This window comes from Sarcophilus harrisii, chromosome 5 (genome assembly GCF_902635505.1).
Source record: "Sarcophilus harrisii chromosome 5, mSarHar1.11, whole genome shotgun sequence".
In the NCBI taxonomy this organism is placed as follows: Eukaryota; Metazoa; Chordata; class Mammalia; order Dasyuromorphia; family Dasyuridae; genus Sarcophilus; species Sarcophilus harrisii.
Genome location: NC_045430.1, coordinates 135,323,631 through 135,346,999, shown reverse-complemented (window position 1 = coordinate 135,346,999; position 23,369 = coordinate 135,323,631).

The following is a 23,369-nucleotide window of genomic DNA, read 5'->3' as shown; positions in this document are numbered from 1 at the left end:
CCCTATTGAATCCCATCATATTATATTTAGTTCAACATTGTATTTTGTCAAGATCTTTTTTATCCTGATTTTTCTATCCAATGAATAAACTACTTCTCAAAGCTATTGTCTGAAAAAATCTAAAAAAACATTTTTTGCTCAAGGAATGAATGAATTTATTAGACTGATAGATAGATAGACAGAGAGATAGATCAATTAAAAATTTCAATAAAAGGGATTTCCTTTGTAACCCTACAATTTTATTTTACACATTGAAAATTAATATTCAAGAGAAAAAATCCACAGATTACACAAGACCCCCACAGTGCTACATAACACTTTAAAATGATTAAGAATCCCTGTTATGTGCCTTTTTTACTATTCAAGATTAAAATATGAAATAGTATAGAGTCAATCACAGGTCTGAAGTGCACTCTACAGTAGTCCTCCTTCTAAGATGACATGGAATGCTTAATCCTTTATTCTGTCTATTTTATTCAATAAGTTTGGAATTAACAATTATACTGATGCATTTCCTACTTCTTTTTAGCATTCCCACAAAAACAGAGGGAGAGAATCTGAAAAATGCTTTGCTAAAATTTAGGACTGCACTTTCATTGTTGGAGCAAAGATGGCAGAGCAGGGTAAGCATGGTATCAAAACTTTTCTCACATCCCCCTCAAAACATGTTCAAAATAATGCCTAAAATCAAATTCTGAGGTAGCAAAATGAACAAAAGTTCAAAATGAGATATTTTTGCTAGCCTAAAACAAGCTAAGAGATCTGGAGAAAAGGCTTGTGATACTTAGGTGAAAGTTAGCCTGGAACCCAAGTAGTAGCAGCATCAGCTATAGGCCTTAGAGGCAGCAACAGCAGCAGCAATAGTTTTGTAATCTCTCAAGACTGAGAGAATAAGTGTTGGGAACACAATATGTAACTTTGCTTTAGTAAAAGCAAAAGGTAAACCTTTTCTTTTCTTTGTGTGAGAGGATGATGGTGATTCAAGGAGACTGCGAGGCAGTTGCTGTTTTCTGACCTTTCCACTGAGAGGCAATTGCATTGTTTGATCTCTCTCCTCTTCCCTCTTCCTCCAATTTATTTCATTTCCAGTCTGCAAGTAACATCTGTGTCAGTAAAGGCTACTTTGCAACTCCTTCAGATGTTCACAGCTGTGGAGGATCTCAGAGTATTGACCTGTCCTTTACAATGCACTTAGGCATGGTCCTTAACAAATAAAGTATCAGGCAATTCATCAGAGAGAGATTACAAATGATTCCTTGCTGGTACTATGTGCAGGACTAGATGATCTTTGTCAACTTTATTGCGCATACTTATTTCTGGCTTATAGTTTTTGAATAGAGGGGAATAATTGCAGTTCCAAGGAAAAGATGTCCATCAGGAAGATAATTGGTTTTTTTATCTTAAGGGTTCATGGAGTCTTCCAGGTTAAGAACCAGATCACAGACCAGAAGAGCACTGATCAAAATTCTCTCAATCATACCACCTTGGATAGACAGCAAAACTATAATAGTGGGATACCTCAATCTTGCACTCTCAGATTTAGATAAATCAAATCACAAAACAAATAAAAAAGAAATTAAAGAGGTAAATAGAATATTAGAAAGACTAGGTTTGATAGATCTCTGGAGAAAACTGAATGGTGACAGAAAGGAGTATACTTTCTTCTCAGCAGCTCATGGAACCTACACAAAAATTGACCATATATTAGGACATAAAGACCTCAAAATTAAATGCAGGAAGGCAGAAATGGTAAATGCTTTCTTTTCAGATCAGAATGCAATAAAAACTACATTCAACAAAAAGTTAGGTGTAAATAAATCAAAAAGTAATTGGAAACTAAATAATCTCATCTTAAAGAATGATTGGGTGAAACAGCAAATTATAGACACAATTAATAACTTCACTCAAGATAATGACAATGGTGAGACATCATACCAAAATTTGTGGGATGCAGCCAAAGCAGTAATAAGGGGAAACTTTATATCCTGAGAGGCTTACTTGAACAAAATAGAGAAAGAGAAGGTCAATGAATTGGGCTTGCAACTTAAAAAGCTAGAAAAAGACCACATTAAAAAACCCCCAATCAATTACTAAACTTGAAATTCTAAAATTAAAAGGAGAAATTAATAATATTGAAACTAAAAAAACTATTGAACTAACAAATAAAACTAAGAGTTGGTTTTATGAAAAAACCAATAAAATTGATAAACCTTTGGTAAATCTGATTAGAAAAAGGAGGAAGGAAAATGAAATTAGTAGTCTTAAAAATGAAAGGAAGAACTTTCCACCAATGAAGAGGAAATTAGAAAAATAATAAGGAGTTATTTTGCTCAACTTTATGCCAATAAATTTGATAACCTAAGTGAAATGGATGACTACCTCCAAAAACATAGACTTCCCAGACTAACAGAGGAGGAAGTAAATTGCTTGAATAGTCCCATTTCAGAAAAAGAAATAGAACAGGCAATTAAATAACTCCCTAAGAAAAAATCCCCAGGACCAGATGGATTTACATGTGAATTCTACCAAACATTTAAAGAATAATTGGCCCCAATGCTATATAAATTATTTGATAAAATAGGGAATGAAGGAGTCCTACCAAATTCCTTCTATGACACAGACATGGTACTGATACCTAAACCAGGTAGGTTGAAAACAGAGAAAGAAAACTATAGACCAATCTCCCTAATGAATATTGATGCTAAAATCTTAAATAAAATATTAGCAAAAAGACTACAGAAAAACATCCCTAGGATAATTCACCATGATCAAGTAGGATTTATACCAGGAATGCAGGGCTGGTTCAATATTAGGAAAATTATCAGCATAATTGGCCATATTAATAACCAAACTAACAGAAACCATATGATCATCTCAATAGATGCAGAAAAAGCATTTGATAAAATCCAACATCCTATCCTTTTAAAAACACTTGAGAGTATAGGAATAAATGGACTTTTCCTTAAAATAATCAGTAGCATCTATTTAAAACCATCAGTAAGCATCATATGTAATGGGGACAAACTGCCACCATTCCCAATAAGATCAGGAGTGAAACAAGGTTGCCCACTATCACCGTTACTATTTAATATTATATTAGAAATGCTAGCTATGGCAATAAGAGCTGAGAAAGAGATTAAAGGAATAAGAATAGGCAATGAGGAAACCAAATTATCACTCTTTGCTGATGATATGATGGTATACTTAGAGAACCCCAGAGATTCTACTAAAAAGTTATTAGAAATAATCCACAACTTTAGCAAAGTTGCTGGTTATAAAATAAACCCACATAAGTCATCAGTATTCTTATATATCACTAAGAAAATCCAACAGTCAGAGTTACAAAGAGAAATCCCATTTAAAGTAACTACTGATAGTATAAAATATTTAGGAATCTATCTGCCAAAGGAAAATCAGAAACTTTATGAGCAAAACTACAAAACACTTTCCACACAAATTAAGTCTGATCTAACTAACTGGAAAAATATTAAATGATCTTGAATTGAATGAGCAAATATAATAAAGATGACAATATTACCTAAACTAATCTATTTATTTAGCGCTATACCAATCAGACTTCCCAAAAACTATTTTGATGACCTAGAAAAAATAACAACAAAGTTCATATGGAAAAACAAAAGATCAAGAATTTCAAGGGAATTAATGAAAAAAAAAATCAAATGAAGGTGGCCTAGCTGTACCAGATCTAAAATTATATTATAAGGCAGCGGTTACTAAAACTATCTGGTATTGGCTAAGAAATAGACTAGTTGATCAATGGAATGGGTTAGGTTCAAAGGAAAAAATAGCCAATAACTTTAATTATCTGGTGTTTGACAAACCCAAAGACCCTAGTTTTTGGGATAAAAATGCATTATTTGACAAAAATTGCTGGCAAAATTGGAAATTAGTATGGCAGAAACTAGGCATTGACCCACACTTAACACCGTACACCAAGATAAGGTCAAAATGGGTTCATGATCTAGGCATAAAGAATGAGATCATAAATAAATTGGAAGAGCATAGGATAGTTTACCTCTCAGACCTGTGGGAGAGGAAGGAATTTATGACCAAAGAAGAACTAGAGATCACTATTGACTACAAAATTGAAAATTTTGATTATATCAAATTGAAAAGTTTTTGTACAAACAAAACCAATGCAGGCAAGATTAGAAGGGAAACAATAAACTGGGAAAACATTTTTACAGTCAAAGGTTCTGATAAAGGACTAATTTCCAAAATATATAGAGAATTGACTCTAATTTATAAGAAATCAAGCCATTCTCCAATTGATAAGTGGTCAAAGGATATGAACAGACAATTTTCAAATGATGAAATTAAAACTATTACTACTCATATGAAAGAGTGTTCCAAATCACTATTGATCAGAGAAATGCAAATTAAGACAACTCTGAGATACCACTATAAACCTGTCAGATTGGCCAGAATGACAGGGAAAAATAATGCAGAATGTTGGAGGGGATGTGGGAAAACAGGGACACTGATACATTGTTGGTGGAATTGTGAATACATCCAGCCATTCTGGAGAGCAATTTGGAACTATGCCCAAAAAGTTATAAACTGTGCATACCCTTTGATCCAGCAGTGTCTCTACTGGGCTTATACCCCAAAGAGATACTAACAAAGGGAAAGGGACCTGTATGTGCCAAAATGTTTGTGGCAGCCCTGTTTGTAGTGGCCAGAAGCTGGAAAATGAATGGATGCCCATCAGTTGGAGAATGGTTGAGTAAATTGTGGTATATGAATGTTATAGAATATTATTGTTCTGTAAGAAATGACCAGCGGACGAATACAGAGAGGATTGGCGAGACCTACATAAACTGATGCTGAGCGAAATGAGCAGAACCAGGAAATCATTATATACCTCAACAACGATACTGTATGAGGATGTATTCTGATGGAAGTGGATTTCTTCAACAAAGACAAGATCTAACTTAGTTTCAGTTGATCAAGGATGGACTGAAGCAGTTACACCCAAAGAAAGAACACTAGGAAATGAATGTAAACTGCTTGCATTTTTGTTCTTCTTCCCAGGTTATTTATACCTTCTAAATCCAATTCTCCCTGAGCAACAAGAAAACTGTTCAGTTCTGCACACGTATATTGTATCCAAGATCTATTGTAATCTATTTAACATGTATAGAACTGCTTGCCATCTTGGGGAGAGGGTGGAGGGAGGGAGGGGAAAAATCGGAACAGAAGTGAGTGCAAGGGATAATGTTGTAAAAAATTACCCTGGCATGGATTCTGTCAATAAAAAGTTATTTAATTAAAAAAAATCATACCACCTTGGAAAGTACCATAAATTTACTTATTGTGAAAATAGCAGTGTTAAAAAAAAAAAAAAAGCAAAACTAAAGTTCAGGATAGTATCATTTCCTCCAAAGCCACACCCAGAAACAAAGCACAACTTTAAAATAAAGTTCACATTTTGATTATGAAAAAGCTACCTTGGTTAAATAAAATATTAGCAAAAATATAACAGAAAGTTCTCTCTAAGATAATATATTATGACTAAATAGGATTTATACCAGGAATGCAAGGCTGGTTCAATGATAGGAAATCTAATATAGCATAATTGACTATATCAATAACCAAACTAACAAAATTCATATCATTATCTCAATAGATACAGAAAAAGAATTTGACAAAATCCAACACCCATTCCTATTAAAACAATAGAGAATATAGAAATAAATGGATTTTTCCTTGAAATAATCAGTACCATTTATTTAAAACCATCAGCAAGAATCATATATAATGGGGACAAACTAGAATCGTTCCCAATAAGATCTGAGGCAAAACAAGGTTGCCCACTATAACCATTAATTATTCAATATTGTATTAGAAATGTTTGCTTTGGAAATGAGAAAAAAGTGATTAAAGGAATTAGAGTAGGTAATGAGACCGAATTTTCACTTTTTGCTAATGATATGATGATATACTTAGGGAACTGTATAGAATCAACTAAAAAACTCCTAAAAACAATCTACTCCTTTAGCAAAGTTACAGGATACAAAATAAATCAAGAGAAATCATCAACATTTTTACATATTACCAACAAAGTCCCTCAGCAAGAGATACAAAGAGAAATCCCCTTTAAAATTACTGTTGATAAGATAAAATATTTGGGAGTCTACCTGCCAAGGGAAAGTCAGGAGCTAGATGAACACACTACAAAACACTTCCTACACAAATAAACTCAGATTGAAACAATTGGGAAAATATCAAGTACTCATGGGTATGCCAAGCAAACGTAATAAAAATGACAATACTCCCTAAATTAATCTACTTATTTAGTACTATACCAATCAAACTTCCAAGAAATTATTTTACAGATCTAGAAAAAATAATAAAAAAGTTCATCTGGAAGAACAAAAGGTCAAGAGTTTCAAGTGAATTCATGGGGGAAAAAAGAAAATGAAGGCGGCCTTGCTGTGCCATACCTAAATCTATATCATAAAACAGCAATCATCAAAACCATTTGGTCCTGGCTAAGAACTACATTAGTCGATCCATTGGAATAAGTTAGGTTCATAGAACAAAATAGTTCATACCATACAATCTAGCATTTGACAAACCCAAAGATCCCAGCTAATGGGATAAGAATGCACTATTTGACAAAAAACTGCTGCGAAAACCGGAAAGTCGTTTGGCAGAAACTAGGCATTGACCCAAAACATGACAAGATAATATCAAAATGGATCCACAATTTAGATATAAACAGTTATATTATAAGCAGATTAGAAGAACAAAGGATAGTTTACCTCTTAGGTCTGTGGAGGAAGAGGGAATTTGTGATCAAAGAAAAACTGGAATTTTTAATTGAACACCAAATAGGTAATTTTTATTATATTAAGTTGAAAAGTTTTTATACCAAAAAAGCTAATGCAGAAAAGGTTAGAAGGGAAGCAATAAATTGGGAAAATATTTTTTTACATTTAAAGGCTCTGATAAAAACTTCATTTCTTAAATACATAGGGAATTGACTCAAATTTATAAGAACTCAAGACATTCTCCAATTAACAAATGATCAAAGGATATGATGAGGCAATTTTTAGATAAAGAAATTGAAACCATTTTTAGTCATATGAAAAGGTGCTTTAAATCATTATTGATCAGAGAAATGCAAATTAAGACAACTCTGGGATACTACTATATACTTCTCAGATTGGCTAAGATGACAGAAAAAGATAATGACAAATGTTGAAGAGGTTGTGGGAAAACTGGGACACTAATGCATTGTTGGTGGAATTGTGAACATATACAGCCATTCTGGAGAGCAATTTGGAACTATATTCAAAAAGTTATCAAACTGTGCATACCCTTTGATCCAGCAATGTTTCTACTGGGTTTATATCCCAAGATTTTAAAGGATGAAAAGAGACCCACGTGTGCAAAAATGTTTGTCAGCCCTTTTTGTAGTGGCAAAAAACTGGAAACTGAGTGGATGTCCATCAAGTGGAGAATGACTGAATAAGTTATGATATATGAATATTATGTAATATTATTGTTCTATAAGAAATGATCAGCAAGATGATTTTTAGAGACACCTGGGGAGATTTACATGAACTGATGCTAAGTGAAATGAGCAGAACCAGGAGATCATTGTTACATGGTAACAATAAGATTATACAATGATCAATTCTGATGGGCATGGCTCTTTCCAACAATGAGATGATTCAGATCAGTTCCAATAATCTTGTGATGAAGAGAGCCATCTACACCTAAAGAGAAGACTGTGGGAAATTAGTATGACTTAGTATGGACCACACCATTGCATTTTCACTCTTTCTGTTTGCTTGCATTTTGTTTTCTTTCTCAAGTTTTTTTTTTTTTTTCCTTCTCGATCCAATTTTTCTTGTGCAGCAAGAAACTGTACAAATATGTATATGTATATTGGATTTAATATTTATTTTAACATATTTAACATGTATTGGATTACCTGCCATATAGGGGAGGGAGTGAGGAGGAGAAATTGGAACATAAGATTTTGCAATGTACCCATGGATATGTTTTGTAAATAAAAAGCTTTAATTAAAAAAAAAAAAGAAAAGAAAACAAAAAAAAAAAAAAAGAAAATCAAATGAAAATGACAGAGAAAAAATTTAGAAAAGAAATGATAGTAATATAAGAAAAGTATGAAAAGGCAACTAAGTATGGATTAAAGAGGAATAAAAAAATAAAATAAGTGTTTGTGGGGGGCAAAATTTGCCTAAATGGTAAAAGGTACAAAACTTCATTGATGAAAATAATTCCTTAAGGGAATATTTCCAGAAGGGAATTCTAGGACGATAGCAAAAAATTCAGAAAATTCCAGACTCTCCAAATTTCCTCCACAAAGAGAAATAAAAAGAATGTATAGAACAACAAAAACAAAAGGGTAAAACAGCTATCCTCCTAAGACAAATTGAGAGGACTTTAGGAAACCTAGGACCTTTAGGGACTGAAATTGGGCCTAAGTGAAATGCAAACACCTCCAGACCTATTCTATTGAATCAACAAACAGCCAGCCCTAGAGGCATCTCCATTGGGAAGCAGACCAGGCTTCAGGAACTTTCATCTCATAAACTTTCATCTTGTGAACAGTGTAGAGATTAGACAGCCAAGTGGGAGAAAATTGAAAGATCCCCAAGGCTCCATTATTTCTAGATACCATGCTTACTGGAGCAGACCACATGTGATCCTAGGCTGTGGCTGTGGGCAAGGAGGAATGAGACCATACTGAGAAAATGAAGTAACAGAAGTAGCAAGATTATTTTGGGGACAGCATGTCTGGAATTCCTAACTATGGCCTAAATGAGAAGAGTCCCTAAGTTTGGACTTCTTGATAGAATTTAGAATATAACAATAAGTTGGATCTGAGGCCTGGAACACTATTACCCAAACCCAAGATTAAAACTTGATTACAGGGGGCGGAGCCAAGATTTGGGGAGAAACACGCACTTTCAAGCTCTTCTTACCCTCTTTATCAATATTAATTCGAGCCTCAAAAAAATAGTCTTGACTGCTAAATTAAGAAAAGAAGTAGAACAACTCACCAGCCGAAAAAATCTGCAGTCTTGCCAAAAAAGGTTGGTTCTAGGGGAGATCAGCAAGGGGGGAGAAATTGGGTTCGAGGGAGCCCGAAAGTGAAAGCACAGATCAGCACAGCCGGCCCCAACCCGCAATTTGGGGCTTTTCCTTGGGGAGTTGTGATCCTGCACACAGGAGGACCGCCGGTTGCCTCAATCGCGCGTGGGACTCGGCTTGGGGCCATGAGCTTTCAGGGCCGTTTTGCATCAGGCAGAGCCTGGGCAGAGTTTGCGGTGGTCTGCTTCTGGGTCAGCTGCTAATACCACAGTCCCACAATAGGCTCGGCCTGGGGCAGGACACTTTCCCCTTTAGTCTCTAGCCTGGGCAATGCTAACCCCACAGCCCAACTGGGCCCAATATCGGCCAGTGCTGAATCCACTTCCTGTTGGGGAAGGGAAACCCACCAGAGCACTCCCATCCCTCGGAGCCAGAAATCGGTTTAATCTCTCCCTGCTCCAGAGGAAGCTGGTAACCCCTTGCCTGGAGACCCCACCTAAAGGCTTTAAAACTGAATAAAAGATGAAAAGAACGATTGACAGCTTCTATGCAGAAAAGCAGGTCGCAAACCTGAAGAGCCTCAAACACCAAAAATGCATCAGACTGTCCTCCTTTGCAGATGCTCTCATAGAAGAGACCATTAAAAGTCTCAAAAGGTTAAGGAAGATAAATGGGAAAGGAAAGAAAAAAAGGAGACAACAACTTCCAAATACAGTTGGAAAAAGAGTAAAAAAAACTCAGGAAAGTAAAATTGTGGGTGGAAAAAATAAAAATTCACTAAATGGATTTGTAATCGGAAAGACAAAGAACTCGCAAAAATGGATCTGTATTGGAAAACACAAAAGAACCTCAAAGAAAGTGGGATCTGTGGGTTGGAAAGAAAATAATTCATAAAAAAAATTAGTGAAATGGGAAAATTCCAAGACCAAAACAATACTTTCTCTTGGACATATACAGAAAAGAAAAATAGAAAAAATAATTCTTTAAAAATTAGAACGAACAAATAGAAATAATGATTCATTGAGACAGCAAGAATCAGTCAAGCAAAAAACAACAAAATGAAAACTGGAAAAAAAACAGAATTATCTACTTGCAAAACACAGACTTGGAAAATGATCTAGGAGAATAATTGGGAAATTTGGACTTTCTAAAACTATGATGAAAAAAGAGCCTAGATACTATTTTACAAAAATCATCAAAGAAACTGCCCAGATTAATAGAATCAGAAGGTAAAATCGCATTAAAAAATTCCCGAACACCTTCTGAAAAACCCTAAAATAAAACCCCAAGGAATATTGTGGCAAAATTTCGAACTATCAGATTAAGGAAAAAATTTTACAAGCAGCAAAAAAAAACTTTAAATACCGAGGTGCCACAATAAGGATCACCCAAGATCGGGCCTCTACATTAAAGGAAAGAAGGGCCTGGAATAATATTCCAAAGGCACAAAACGGCATCACCAGAATAAACTACCCAAAAGTGGCATTTTTTCCCAAGGAAGAAGATGGACAAATGAAACAAATGAATTCCATTTGTTTCTGAAAAAAAAAAGAACTAAACAAAAAATTTGATCTCAACCACAGAACTCAAGACATGCAGAAAAATAAAAATAACAATTTATTTCTTTGTGGAAACAAAAAGAATATGTATAATTTGATTGTACTGATATAACAAAAAAAGGAAGTAGATATGGAAAAGGGATGATGGCAGAATAAGGTGGGAAGGAGGGATAAAAGGAGGAAACCACATCCCACAAAAGAAAAGAAACTTATCTATCTGAGGTAATTTGGGGGAGGAACATTGTGGAATCTTACTCTGATTAGGTTATCAAAAAAAATAATTGACATTTGTTTTAGAAAATTTTGCCTCATTAAAACAGGGGAAGGGGAAAGGGAAAAAGTAATAAAAAGGGAAGGAAGGGAAAAAGACTCAAGGGGAGGAGGTTATAAAGGGTAATATCTTTGTAAAGAGGGGTATAAGTTTAAAAAGGGGAAAAGAGGGAAGAGGGTTGGGGGAGGCAGAAAAGTAAAGACAATCTGGGGTTTTGGGATGGCAGGGAAATACAGATTTGTAATTCCAAATAAATGTGAATGGGGATGAACTCAAAAGAGGGGCAGAGGCAGACTGGATCAAAAGCAAACCCAATTTTGCAAAAGGGGAGATACATATAGAGTAAAAAAGGCTGGGCAAAATCTTTTCTTCATGAATAAAAAAGGGGGAGCCATCCCACCTCAGATCAGCAAAAAGTAAAAATTGATCTAATTAAAAGAGATAAAAAGGAAACACATCCCTCTAAAGGGTACATAAACAACGAAGCAATATCAAATTAAACATATATGCAAAGTGGTATACCAACTTCCTAAAGGAGAAGTTAAAAGAGAGTTCAAGAAGAAATGACAACAAAACTGTAATAGTAGGAGATCTCAACCTTGCACTCCCAGTTGAACAAATCAAACCACAAAACAAATAAGAAAAGAAATTAAAAGTAAATAGAATATTGAAAAAATTATTGTTGGATCTTTGGAAAAATTGAATGGAGATGAAAGGAATATACTTTCTTCTCAGCAGCTCATGGAATATTCAAAAATTGACCTATATTGGTAAAACCCAAAATTAAATGCAAAGAAACGAAATAGTAAATGCTTTCTTTTAATCATGATCAATAAAAACTACATTCAACAAAAAGGGGGAAATAAAAAAGTAATTGGAAACTAAACAATCTCATCTTAAAGAATGATTGGGTGAAGCAGCAAATTATAGATACAATTAATAATTTCACTCAAGATAATGTGGGACTCATACCAAAATTTGTGGGATGCAAAAGCGGTAATAAAGGAATTTTATCCTGAGGCTTCTTGAAAAAACAGAGAAAAAAAAGATTAATGAATAGGGCTTTTAACTAAAAACTAAAAAGACCAAAAAACCCCAATCAAATACTAAATTGGAAATTCTAAAATTAAAAGGAGAAATTAAAATATTGAAAGTAAAAAACTATTGAACTAATTAATAAAACTAAGGTTGGTTCTAAGAAAAAAGCCAATAAAATAGATAACCTTTAGTAATCTGATTAGAAAAGGGAGGAAAATGAAATTGTAGTCTTAAAAATGAAAAGGAGAACTTTCCACCAATGAAAAAATTAGAAAATAATAAGGAGTTACTCAACATCCAAAAAGAAACCTAAGTGAAAGGATGACTACCTCCAAAATATAGACTTCCCAGACTAACAGAGGAGGAATAAATTGCTTGAATAGTCCCATTTCAGAAAAAAAATGAACAACATAAACCCCTAAGAAAAATCCCAGGACCAGATGGTTTTGTGAATTTTACAAAAAATTTAAAGAACAATTGGCCCCAATGCTATATAAATTATTTGATAAAATAAGGAATGAAGGGTCCTACCAAATTCCTTCTATAACGAAATGGTACTGATACCTAAACCCTGGGCTGAAAACGGGAAAATTATAAAATCTCTAATGAATATTGATGCTAAAATCTTAAATAAATATTAGCAAAAGACTGAAAATCATCTCCAAGATTACCTATGATCAAGTAGGTTTTATACCAGGAATGCAGGGCTGGATAAAGGAAAACTATCAATATAATTGGCCATGTTAATCCAAAGAACAAAAACCTTGTCTCTCAATAGATGCAGAAAAAAGCTTTTGATAAAATCAACATCATTCCCTTTAAAACACTTGAGGTATAGGAATAAATGGGCTTTCCAAAATAATCGACATCTATTTAAAACCATCAGTAAGCATCTATGTAAGGGACAAACTCAACCATTCCCAATAAGATCTGATGAAACAAGGTTGCCCACTATCCCTTCTATTTAATATTGTATTAGAAATGCGCTTTAGCAATAGGCTGAAAAGTTAAAAGGAATAAGAATAGGCAATAAAGAAACCAAATTATCACTCTTTGCCGATGACATGATGGTATACAAGAACCCCAGAGATTCTGCTAAAAAGTTATTGAAATAATCCACAACTTTAAAAGTTGCTGGTTATAAAAATAAACCCCATAAGTCTGCATTCTTATTATCACTCAAAATCCAACAGTCAGGTTACAAAGAAATTCCCATTTAAAAGTAACTCGATAATATGAAATAAGGAATCTATCTGCCAAGGGAAAATAAAATTTATGAGCAAAATTGAAACTTTTCACTAAAATTAAGTCTGATCAACCAATTGGAAAAATATTAAATTTTGGATGGGTGAGCAAATATAAAAAGATACAATATTACCTAAACTAATCTATTTATTTAGCGCCCAATCAGAGTCCCAAAAAACTATTTTAATGACCTAGAAATAATAACAAAAAGTTCATATGGAAAAACAAAAGGTCAAAAATTTCCAAGGAATTAAGGAAAAAAATCAAATGAATGGCTGCTGTACCAGATCAAATTATATTATAGAGCAGGTTTTAAAAAACTATTTTATTGCTAAGGAATAATTTTTGATCAGTGGAATAGATTGGTTCAAGGAATAAAACGTCAACAAATAACATCTAGTTTTGCAAACCCAAAGATCCCAGCTTTTGGGATAAGAACACTTTTGTAAAATTGCGGAAAATTGAAACTAAATGGCAGGAACCATGATCCTATTAACACCGTAAACCGAAAAGGTCAAAATGGTTTGACCTAGGCATAAAGAATGAAGTTATTAATAAATTAAAGGAACACAGGATAGTTTCCTTCAGACCTGTAAGGGAGGTCTTTTGACCAAAGAAGAACTAGGATCTTACTGATCACAAAATGAAAATTTGATTATAAAACTGAAAAGTTTTTGTCAAACAAAACTAATGAACAAAGATTAGAAGGGGCTTGGGAAAATATTTTTCACAAAAGGTTTGATAAAGGCCTTTTTCCCAAAATAAAAGTGCTCTTGATAAAAATCAAGCCATTCTCAATTGAAAAATGGTCAAAGGATATGAACAGACAATTCTCAGTAAAAATAAACTATTTCTAGTCAATGAAAAAGATCTCCAAGTCATTATTAATCAGAAATGCAAATTAAAGAACCAAATACCACTACACACCTGTCAGATTGGCTAAGATGACGGAAAAATTGAGGTTGTTGGAGGGATGTGGGAAAACTGGGACATTGATCATTGTTGGTGGAGTTGTGAACAATCCAACCATTTTGGAAGTAGTTTGGAACTTGCTCAAAAAAGTTATCAAACTGTGCATACCCTTTGATCCAGCAGTGTTTACTGGGATTATTCTAAAGGTTATAAAAGGGAAAGGGACCTGTATGTGCACGAATGTTTGTGGCAGCCCTTTTTGTAGTGGCTAGAAACTGGAAACTGAATGGATGTCCATCAGTTGGAGAATGGCTGAATAAATTATGGTATATGAATATTATGGAATATTACTGTTCTGTAAGAAATGACCAACAGGATGATTTCAGAAAGGCCTGGAGAGACTTACACAAACTGATGCTGAATGAAATGAGCAGGACCAGGAGATCATTATATACTTCAACAACAATACTAGATGATGACCAGTTCTTATGGACCAGGCCATCCTCAGCAAAGAGATCAACCAAATCATTTCTAATGGAGCAGTAATGAACTGAACTAGCTATGCCCAGAAAAAGAACTTTGGGAGATGACTAAAAACCATTACATTGAATTCCCAATCCCTATATTTATGCACACCTGCATTTTTGACTTCCTTCACAAGCTAATTGTACAATATTTCAGAGTCTGATTCTTTTTGTACAGCAAAATAACGTTTTGGTCATGTATACTTATTGTGTATCTAATTTATATTTTAATATATTTAATATCTACTGGTCATCCTGCCATCTAGGGGAGGGGGTGGGCGGGTAAGAGGTGAAAAATTGGATCAAGATGTTTGGCAATTGTTAATGCTGTAAAGTTACCCATGCATATATCCTGTAAATAAAAGGCTATTAAAAAAAAAACTTGATTACAATAATAACCTTCTAAAATTAAAATAAAGCTAAATCAAAATGAGTAAGGAAAAGAAAAAGAAACCAACTATAGATAGCTATTGTGGTGTAAAAGACAATCTGAGTTCATATTTAAAAGAACATATTGAGACTTAAAAAAAAAAAAAAAAAAAAAAAAAAAAAAAAAAAAAAAAAAAAAAAAAAAAAAAACAAAAAAAAAAAAAACTCCACTCACTGATCTTACAAGAACTTAAAAAATCAAAATCAAAATTCAAATAAGATATGTTGAGGGAAGATTAGAAAAAAAAAAGTTTAAAGCAATTCCAAAAGAAATTATAAAAATAAAGTTTGCAAATTGGGGAAAAAATCTGAAATCTTAAGGAAGAAAATAGTTCCTTGAAAATTTAGAATTGGGAAGAGAAATCAAATAGCATTATAAAACACCAAGAAATAATAAAACAAGAAAAGATCTGGAAGATCTAGAATTTGGCTATAGTATTCTTAGGAGTTTTCATTTTGGGATCTCTTTCAAGAGTTGATGGGTAATTCTTTCAATTTCTCTTTTGCCCTTTAGTTATGAAATATCAGGACAGCTTTTCTTGATAAATTCTTGAAAAATGATGTCTGGACTTTTTTTTTTTTCAATAATGGTTTTCAGGTAGTTTAATAATTTTATCATTATTTCTTCTGTGACTATTTGCCTGGTACGTTGTTTTTCCAATGAAATATTTCATATTGCTTCAGGTTTTCTTTTTTTCCTTGGTTTTTGTTTGGTTGTTTCTTGATTTCTCATAAAGTCATTATCTTTTATTTGAACAAATATTAAGGAATTATTTTCTTCAGTGAGCTTTTGTATCTCCTTTTCCATTTGTCTAACTACTTTTAAAGGAATTGTTTTCTTCACTGATTCTTTTTTTTCTATTTGGCCAGTTTTGCTTTTTAAGGTATTCTCCTCACTTACTTTTTGTATTTCCTTTACCATCTAGACTCATTTATTTTCCTTCAAAATTTGTGTGTGTGTGTGTTTCCTATACCAAAATTTTGACTTATTTTTCATTATTTTCCTTAATCACTATCATTTATCTTCCCAATTTTTTTCTCTGACTCTCTTACTTAGTTTTCAAAATTCTTTTTTTAATTTTTCCATGGCCTGAAACCAATTCCTTTTTTTTTTCTTGGAGAGGCTTTGAATTTTGATGTAGGGGCTTTGAATTTGTTATCTTTTGAGTATGTGCTTTGGTTCTCCTTATCATGATAATAATGCTATGATTAGAATCTTTTTTTTTTTCTGTTGTTTGCTCATTTATCCAGCTTATTACTTGATTATTACTTTTAGTTCTTTGTTAAAGTAGAGCTATACTTTAATGTTAAAGATTGCACTATTCCAAGCTTTAATGGTTTTTGGCAGCTGTTTTTGGAGATATTTCTAAGGACCTGTAAGTTTTCAGTTCTTTCAATTTGAAATTTATAAGGTGATTTATTCCTCTTCTGGCATGTGTTCAGTCTTGTGAGTGATTTAAGCACTCATTTCTGACCAAGAACTGTGAAGAGGATCCCTGCTCCCCTGTGGCTGCAAATTCTGGTTTGTTATTGTTCCTACACCAACTGAAACTGCCACCTAAGACTGTGACCTGGATTGGAGTATGGACAAAGAAACAAGAGTCTTGATTCTATGGAGTTCATTAGTTATTTTAAGAGCCTACAGATAGATACTTAGGGTTAGTCATCAATGCTCATACTTAGTGTCACATTTCTATTAATATTATCATGGGTACTGTTCATAATTATGTTTAGATTAAATGCAAGTCCAAATTAAATTCAAATTACTCTTTTCTCAAAGTGTCCCTTTCACTCTATTTAGTTGGATCCTGTACTGCCCATAATACACATTATACTTATTTCAGCCTCCATGTACTTTTCTATCACTTACTATGAGTTGAGAAAAATGACATAGATAATTAATGAGTAGTCAAACATGAATCTGTTTAATTCAGTTCTAAGCTGATTGCATAATCATCTATCAACTTGATGAAAATCTAATGAAAAAGCAAAACCAGCAGCCATACTTTGTCAAAAGAGTAATTTCTAGTCATCTTTGTACATTAGTTTATAAAGTATAAAAGTGGAAATTTAGTTATGAAATCTAGAAAAAATAAAATGTGCTTGATTTGGATATAACTGTGTCTTGATAATACAGATTGATTTTCTAGTGACTTTCTTATAATAAATTTTGTCTTATTTTTACTGTGATTATAGGAAACAAATTGCTTCAAAGTATTGGGATGAGATTTTATGCCAAAAAAGACAACATTGACTGCAAAGCTTCATCTATAACACCATACAAATAAACTTGCATAGATTAAGACTGAATTTAAATGTGCTGTCACTCATGGCTCATAATATCTCTTTTCTAGTTCAAAATGGGTGATTTCATTCTCCTATTACTTTTTTTAAGCTTCACACAAAAATAAATGAGGCTGGAAGTAACTATTTTCAACTGCAAAACATATGTGTAACATATGTTTGACACAGGATATATGGCTTGTGAAGACTGAAAGAAAACACCATGCTATATTATTGTTTCTTTTTCTGTGTTGAAATTTTTTTTAACTGTAAGCTTTCTTTTTATACTTAAAGGTCAATGAACAAGATATAATGAACTGAAATTTTCAGGAGGTCCAATCATGGACCCAAGCAGAAAACTTTAGTTTTTTCTGTCCTTAATTTTTCTCTGAAAACAAAAATAAATGTAATTATGATAAGTAAATTATTTTAAGCATCTGCTGGGTACAAGGCTTTGTAGAAGATATGGTCATTGTTCTTCAAGACAACTACTTCAAACCATACCTACAAAGTATCCACTCCTATGAACCACAATTTATTTTTTAGAAATTTTATCTATTTTGCTTGTCTTTTTCAATTCAATGTCCAATTTCACTTCCAAAGAAAGCAGAATCTTTAATCTTGGGAAACAAATTCTTTCTTCTTTGTAATTTTTTGTAATAAGATTATAATACACATTGCTTTATGAATCATTTTGGAAGAGAAAATTCAGAGCAAAAAAGGAAAAAAAACATGGGAGGGATAAAATATAGAAAAAAGAAGTAAACACAGCCTATGTTGATTTTATATTCAATCTCCTTAGAGCCCTTTCTGGATGCATATGGTATAATCTGTCCAAAGTCTATTGGGATTGCTTTAGTTCACTGAAGCACTGAGAAGAACCAAGCTTTTCATAGTTGTTCATCACACATTCTTGCTGTCATTGTGGTTAATGTATTCCTGGTTCTGCTTGTTTCATTCAGCATTAGTTCATGTAAATCTTTCCAGGCTTTTCTATAATCAGTTTGTCCATCATTTTTGGTACAATTATATTCCATTATTTTCATGTACCACTGATTGTTCAGCCATTCCCCAATTGATCAGCATCTACTCCTATTCCAATTCTTTGCTAGCATTAAAAGAGGTGCTACAAACATTTTTGCACATGTGGGTCCTTTTCCCTCCTTTATGATTTCCTTGGGATACAGATCCACTGCTGGTTTAAAGGGTATGCAGTTTTATAGCCCTTTGGGAATAGTTCCAGATTGCTCTCCAGAATGGTAAAATAATTTCACAACTTCACCAACAACACATTGGGGTCCCAGTTTTCCCACCTCCCCTCCAACATTTATCATTATTTTTTCCTGTCCTCTTACTTAATGTGAGAGATGTGAGGTGGTGACTCAGAGTTGTTTTAATTTGAATTTCTGTAAGCAATAGTTATTTAGAGCATTTTTTCACTTAACTATAAATGTTTTTAATTTCATCATCTGAAAATTGTCTGTTCATATCCTTTGATCATTTACCAGTTGAGAAATGATTTGTATTCTTATACATTTGACATAGTTCTTTTATATATTTTGGAAATGAGACCTTAATCAGAAATACTGGCTGTAAAGATTTTTTCCCAGCTTTGTACTTCCCTTTTTAATCTGTTTCTGTTAGTTTTGTTTAGGCAAAACCTTTTTACTTTAATGCAATTGAAGTTGTTCATTTTGCCTTAGATAATGTTCTCTAGTTCTTCTTTGGTCATACATTCCTCATCCAAAGATCTGATAAGTAAATTATTCCTTATTCTCCTGATTTGTTTATGATATCATCCTTTATGCCAAAATCATGTATCCATTTTAACCTTATTTTTGGATGGGGTGTGAGATGAAGGTCAATACTGATTTTTTGACATTATTTTCCAATTTTTCCAGCAATTTTTGTCAAATATCAAATGTCAAAATTGTGTGAGTTCTTCTAGAAGCTGGAGTTTAGGGATTGCTAATAAGCTTTATTGCTTAATTGCTATAAGCCTTAATTAATTGGTTGTGTGTATCTAATCTATTCTCCTGATTTGCCACTCTATTTCTGATCTGGTACCAAATGTTTTTTGATTATTGCTGCTTTATCATAGAATTTTAGCTTTGGTATTGCCAAGCCATCATACTTTATATTTTTTCATTAAATTCCTTCATATTCTCGACCCTTTGTTCTTTCAAAAGAATTTTGTTATTATTTTATCTAGCTCAATAAAGTAATGTTTTGGCATTTTGATTTGTATGACACCGACCAACTAGATCAATTTAGTCAGAGTTGTCATTTTTATCATATTAGCTCATCTTAGCCATAAACAATTAATGTTTACAATTGTTTAGTTGTATGAGAAATATTTTGTAATTATGTTCATATAGTTCTTGAGTTTGTCATGGCAGATACACTCCCAAACATTTTATTTTGTCTATATAATTTTAAAAAGGAATTTCTGTTTCTATATTTTGCTGATGGGCTTTGTTAGCAATTTATAGAAATGCTGATAATTTCTGTGAGTTTATTTATATCCTGCCACTTTGCTAAAGCTAGACATTGTTTCCAGTAGGTTTTTGGTTGATTTTCTAAGACTTTTTAAGTATATCATCATATCATTTGCAAAGAGTAATATTATTTCCTCATTGTTTATTCTAATTCCTTTCATTTATTTTTCTTTTCTTACTGCTAAAGGAAGCATTTCTATTACAGTGTTGAATAATAGTGGTGATAATGGGCATCTTTGTTTTACGCCTGATCCTATTGAAAATGAATACAGCTTCTCTCCATAGCAAATAATGCTTGCTGTAACTTTTAGATAGATAATTTTTATTATTTTAAGGAAAGTTCCCTTTATCCCTATGCTCCCTAGTGTTTTTTATAAGAATGGGTTCTGTATTTTGTCAAAAAGCTTTTTTTGCATCTACTGAGATTATTATATGATTTCTGTTGGTTTTGTTATTGATATGATTGATTATGACAATAGTTTTCCTGATATTGAACTAGCTCTGCATTTCTAATACTTGTTCATATTGTATTCTCCTGCTGATAAATTACTGTAATATCTTTCCTAATATTTTATTTATTTATTTATTGCAAAAATAATCATTTGGGAGATTGGTCTGTAATTTTTTTTTTCTTTCTTTTGGCCCTTTGGTTTAGAGATCAGTGCTATATTTGTGTCATAGAAGATATTTGGCAGTACTCCTTCTATACCTATTTTTTTTCCAAATAGTTTACACAATATTGTTCTTTTAATGGATTCACTTGTGAATGCATCTAGCCCTGCAGATTTTTTCTTAGGCAGTTCATTAATGACTTGCTCAATTTCTTTTTCTAAAATAGCACTATTACAGTATTTTATTTCAACTTCTGTTAACCTGGATAATTTATATTCTTGTAAACATTCATCTATTTCAGTTAGATTTTCAGACTGGCTACCATACAACTGAGCAAAATAGCTCCCAATTATTGCTTTAATTTCTTTTTCATTGGTGTTTTCACCCTTTTCATTTTTGATGCTGTTTTGTTTTATTTTTCTTTTTTTTTCCAATCAAATTACCAAATATTTACTTTGTTTTTTCATAAAACTTTTAGTTTTGTTTACTAGTTCAATAAATATTTTAATTTCTATTTTATTCATCTCTTCTTTCAGTTTCAGAATTTCTAATTAGGTATTTAATTGGGGGGTTTATTTTTTTTTCTTTTTCTAGATATTTTAGTGTCATGCCTAATTCATTGAGCTCCTCCTTCTCTATTTTATATAGCTATTTAGAGATATAAAAATTTCCCTAAGAACTATTTTGGCTGCATCCCATAGATTTTGTTATATTGTCTCATTATTGTCATTTTCTTGGATAAAATTATGGATTGTTTGACCCACTAATTCTTTAGAAATAGATTACATTTATTATTTTTATTATTATTTATTTATTTTTATTTTATTTTATTATCTATTATTAATTAGATAATTAGAATTAGATTATTTAATTTCCCATTCATTCTTAGTCTATTTTTTCTTAATCCTTTATTGAGTATAATTTTGATTGCATTGTGATCTAAAAAGACATCATTTACTATTTGTAATTTTTCTTGCATTTGATTTTGAGGATTTGATGCCCAATATATGGTCAATTTCTGTGTAGTTGACATGTACTGACAAGAAAAATGTGTATTCCTTTTTTTGTCCCTATTCAATTTTTTTTTTCCTCAGAGGTCTATCATATCTATGTTTTCTAGGATTCTGCCAGCCTCCCTAGTTTTTTTCTTATTTATTTTGTGGTTACATTTGTTTAATTCTAAGAAGGAAAAGTTTAGTTCCCCAGTAGTTTTGCTATCTATTTCTTCCTGTATCTGGCTTAAAATCTTCTCTAGGAATTTGCCTGCTCTACCACTTGCTACATATCCATTTAGTATTGTTACTACTTCATTATTTTATGTATCCTTTTTCAAGATGATCTTTTCCTCCTTATATCTCTTAATAAGATTTATTTTTACTTTTGCTTTATCTGAGATCAGAATTGCTACCTCTGTTTTTTTTTTTTCTTCCTTTTTTCACTTCATCTGGAGCATAATAAATTCTGATGAAGCTTTTTTGTAATGGGCTGAAGCTGAGCGGATGCACTTAGGTCCAAGCACTTGAGGCTAATTAGCGATTGGATAATACTCTATTAATATATGCTTGAAAAAAGAATGTCCCCTCCCACTCTCTGTGCAAGTTTAATGTGTTGTATAGGAGATTGTGTAGAAGATTTGGTGGGTGGAATGTGAGAGCCAGAGCCACTGCTGGCCAGATTTCTGTCACAATTGCTCTCATTTCCTATAGCCATGTCCCTTCACCTCCACAAAGAATAAAAATCAAGGATTTTCCCTTATCAGGACTCTGGCTGATTTTAAAATATTCTGAATGCTAAATGCTATCATCACATCTTTTACCTTTACTCTTTATATGTCTCTCTGTGTCAAATATGTTTTTTGTAAACAACATATTGTAAGATTCTATGTTTTAATATACTCTATTATTTGTTTCCCTTTTATTGGAGAGTTAATCCCATTCCCATTAAGAGTTATGATTACCAGCTCAGTATTTACCTCCATCCTATTTTCTCCCATTTATTTAATTTTGTTCTCTCTTCCCCCTTCTCTTACCTTTTCCCCTAGTGTTTTTGCCCTCCCTTCTATTCTGTACTTTCCTTTTTTTCCCCTCTTTCTCCTCCTACTTCTTTATAAGGTTAGACAAATTTCTATACCTAACTGAATGATTATGTTACTCTCTCTTAGAGTCAAAACTTATGAGGTCAAGCTTCAGACAATGCTCATGCCCCTCCTTTTTTTCCTGCTTCCATTGAAATGTCTTTTGCACCTTTTCGTGTAAACTAATTCCATTAAACCTTCCCTTTATCTTTTTTCCAATATATACCTTTTTCCACCTCTTAGGTTTTCCATTGCTGTCATCACATCAGAGTCCATTCACAACTAGATCCTTATTCCATGTGATGACCCCTTTTTCTGCCTTTGAGAACTATCTACAATTCTCAAAAGTTACTGATATTGTTTTCCCTTCTAGGGAAACAAACAGTTTAACCTTAAAATATATTTTTTTCTCTGTTTAATTTTCTATGTTTTTCTTGAGTCCTGTGTTTGTAGATTAAAGTTTCAGTTTACTTCTATTTTTTTTTTCCCCAATAGAAATGATTGAAAGTCTCTTACTTCATTGTAATTCCATCTCCTCCCCTGAAAGATGTTGTTTAATCTTGTTGGATAGTTCATTCTTGATTGTAACCCAGGTCTTCTGCCTTATTCAATATGGTATTCCAGACCCTCCAATCCTTTATTATAGAAGATACTAGATCCTGAGTAATCCTGCCGGTTGCTCCTTGATACTTCAATTTTTTTTTTTTTTGTCAGACAACTTGTAATATTTTTTTTTTCCTTCAGATTATACTATTGGAGTTTCACAACAATGTTCCTTGGGGTTTTCTTTGTGTGAATTCTTTCCAGAAGTGATGGATGAATTCTTTCAAT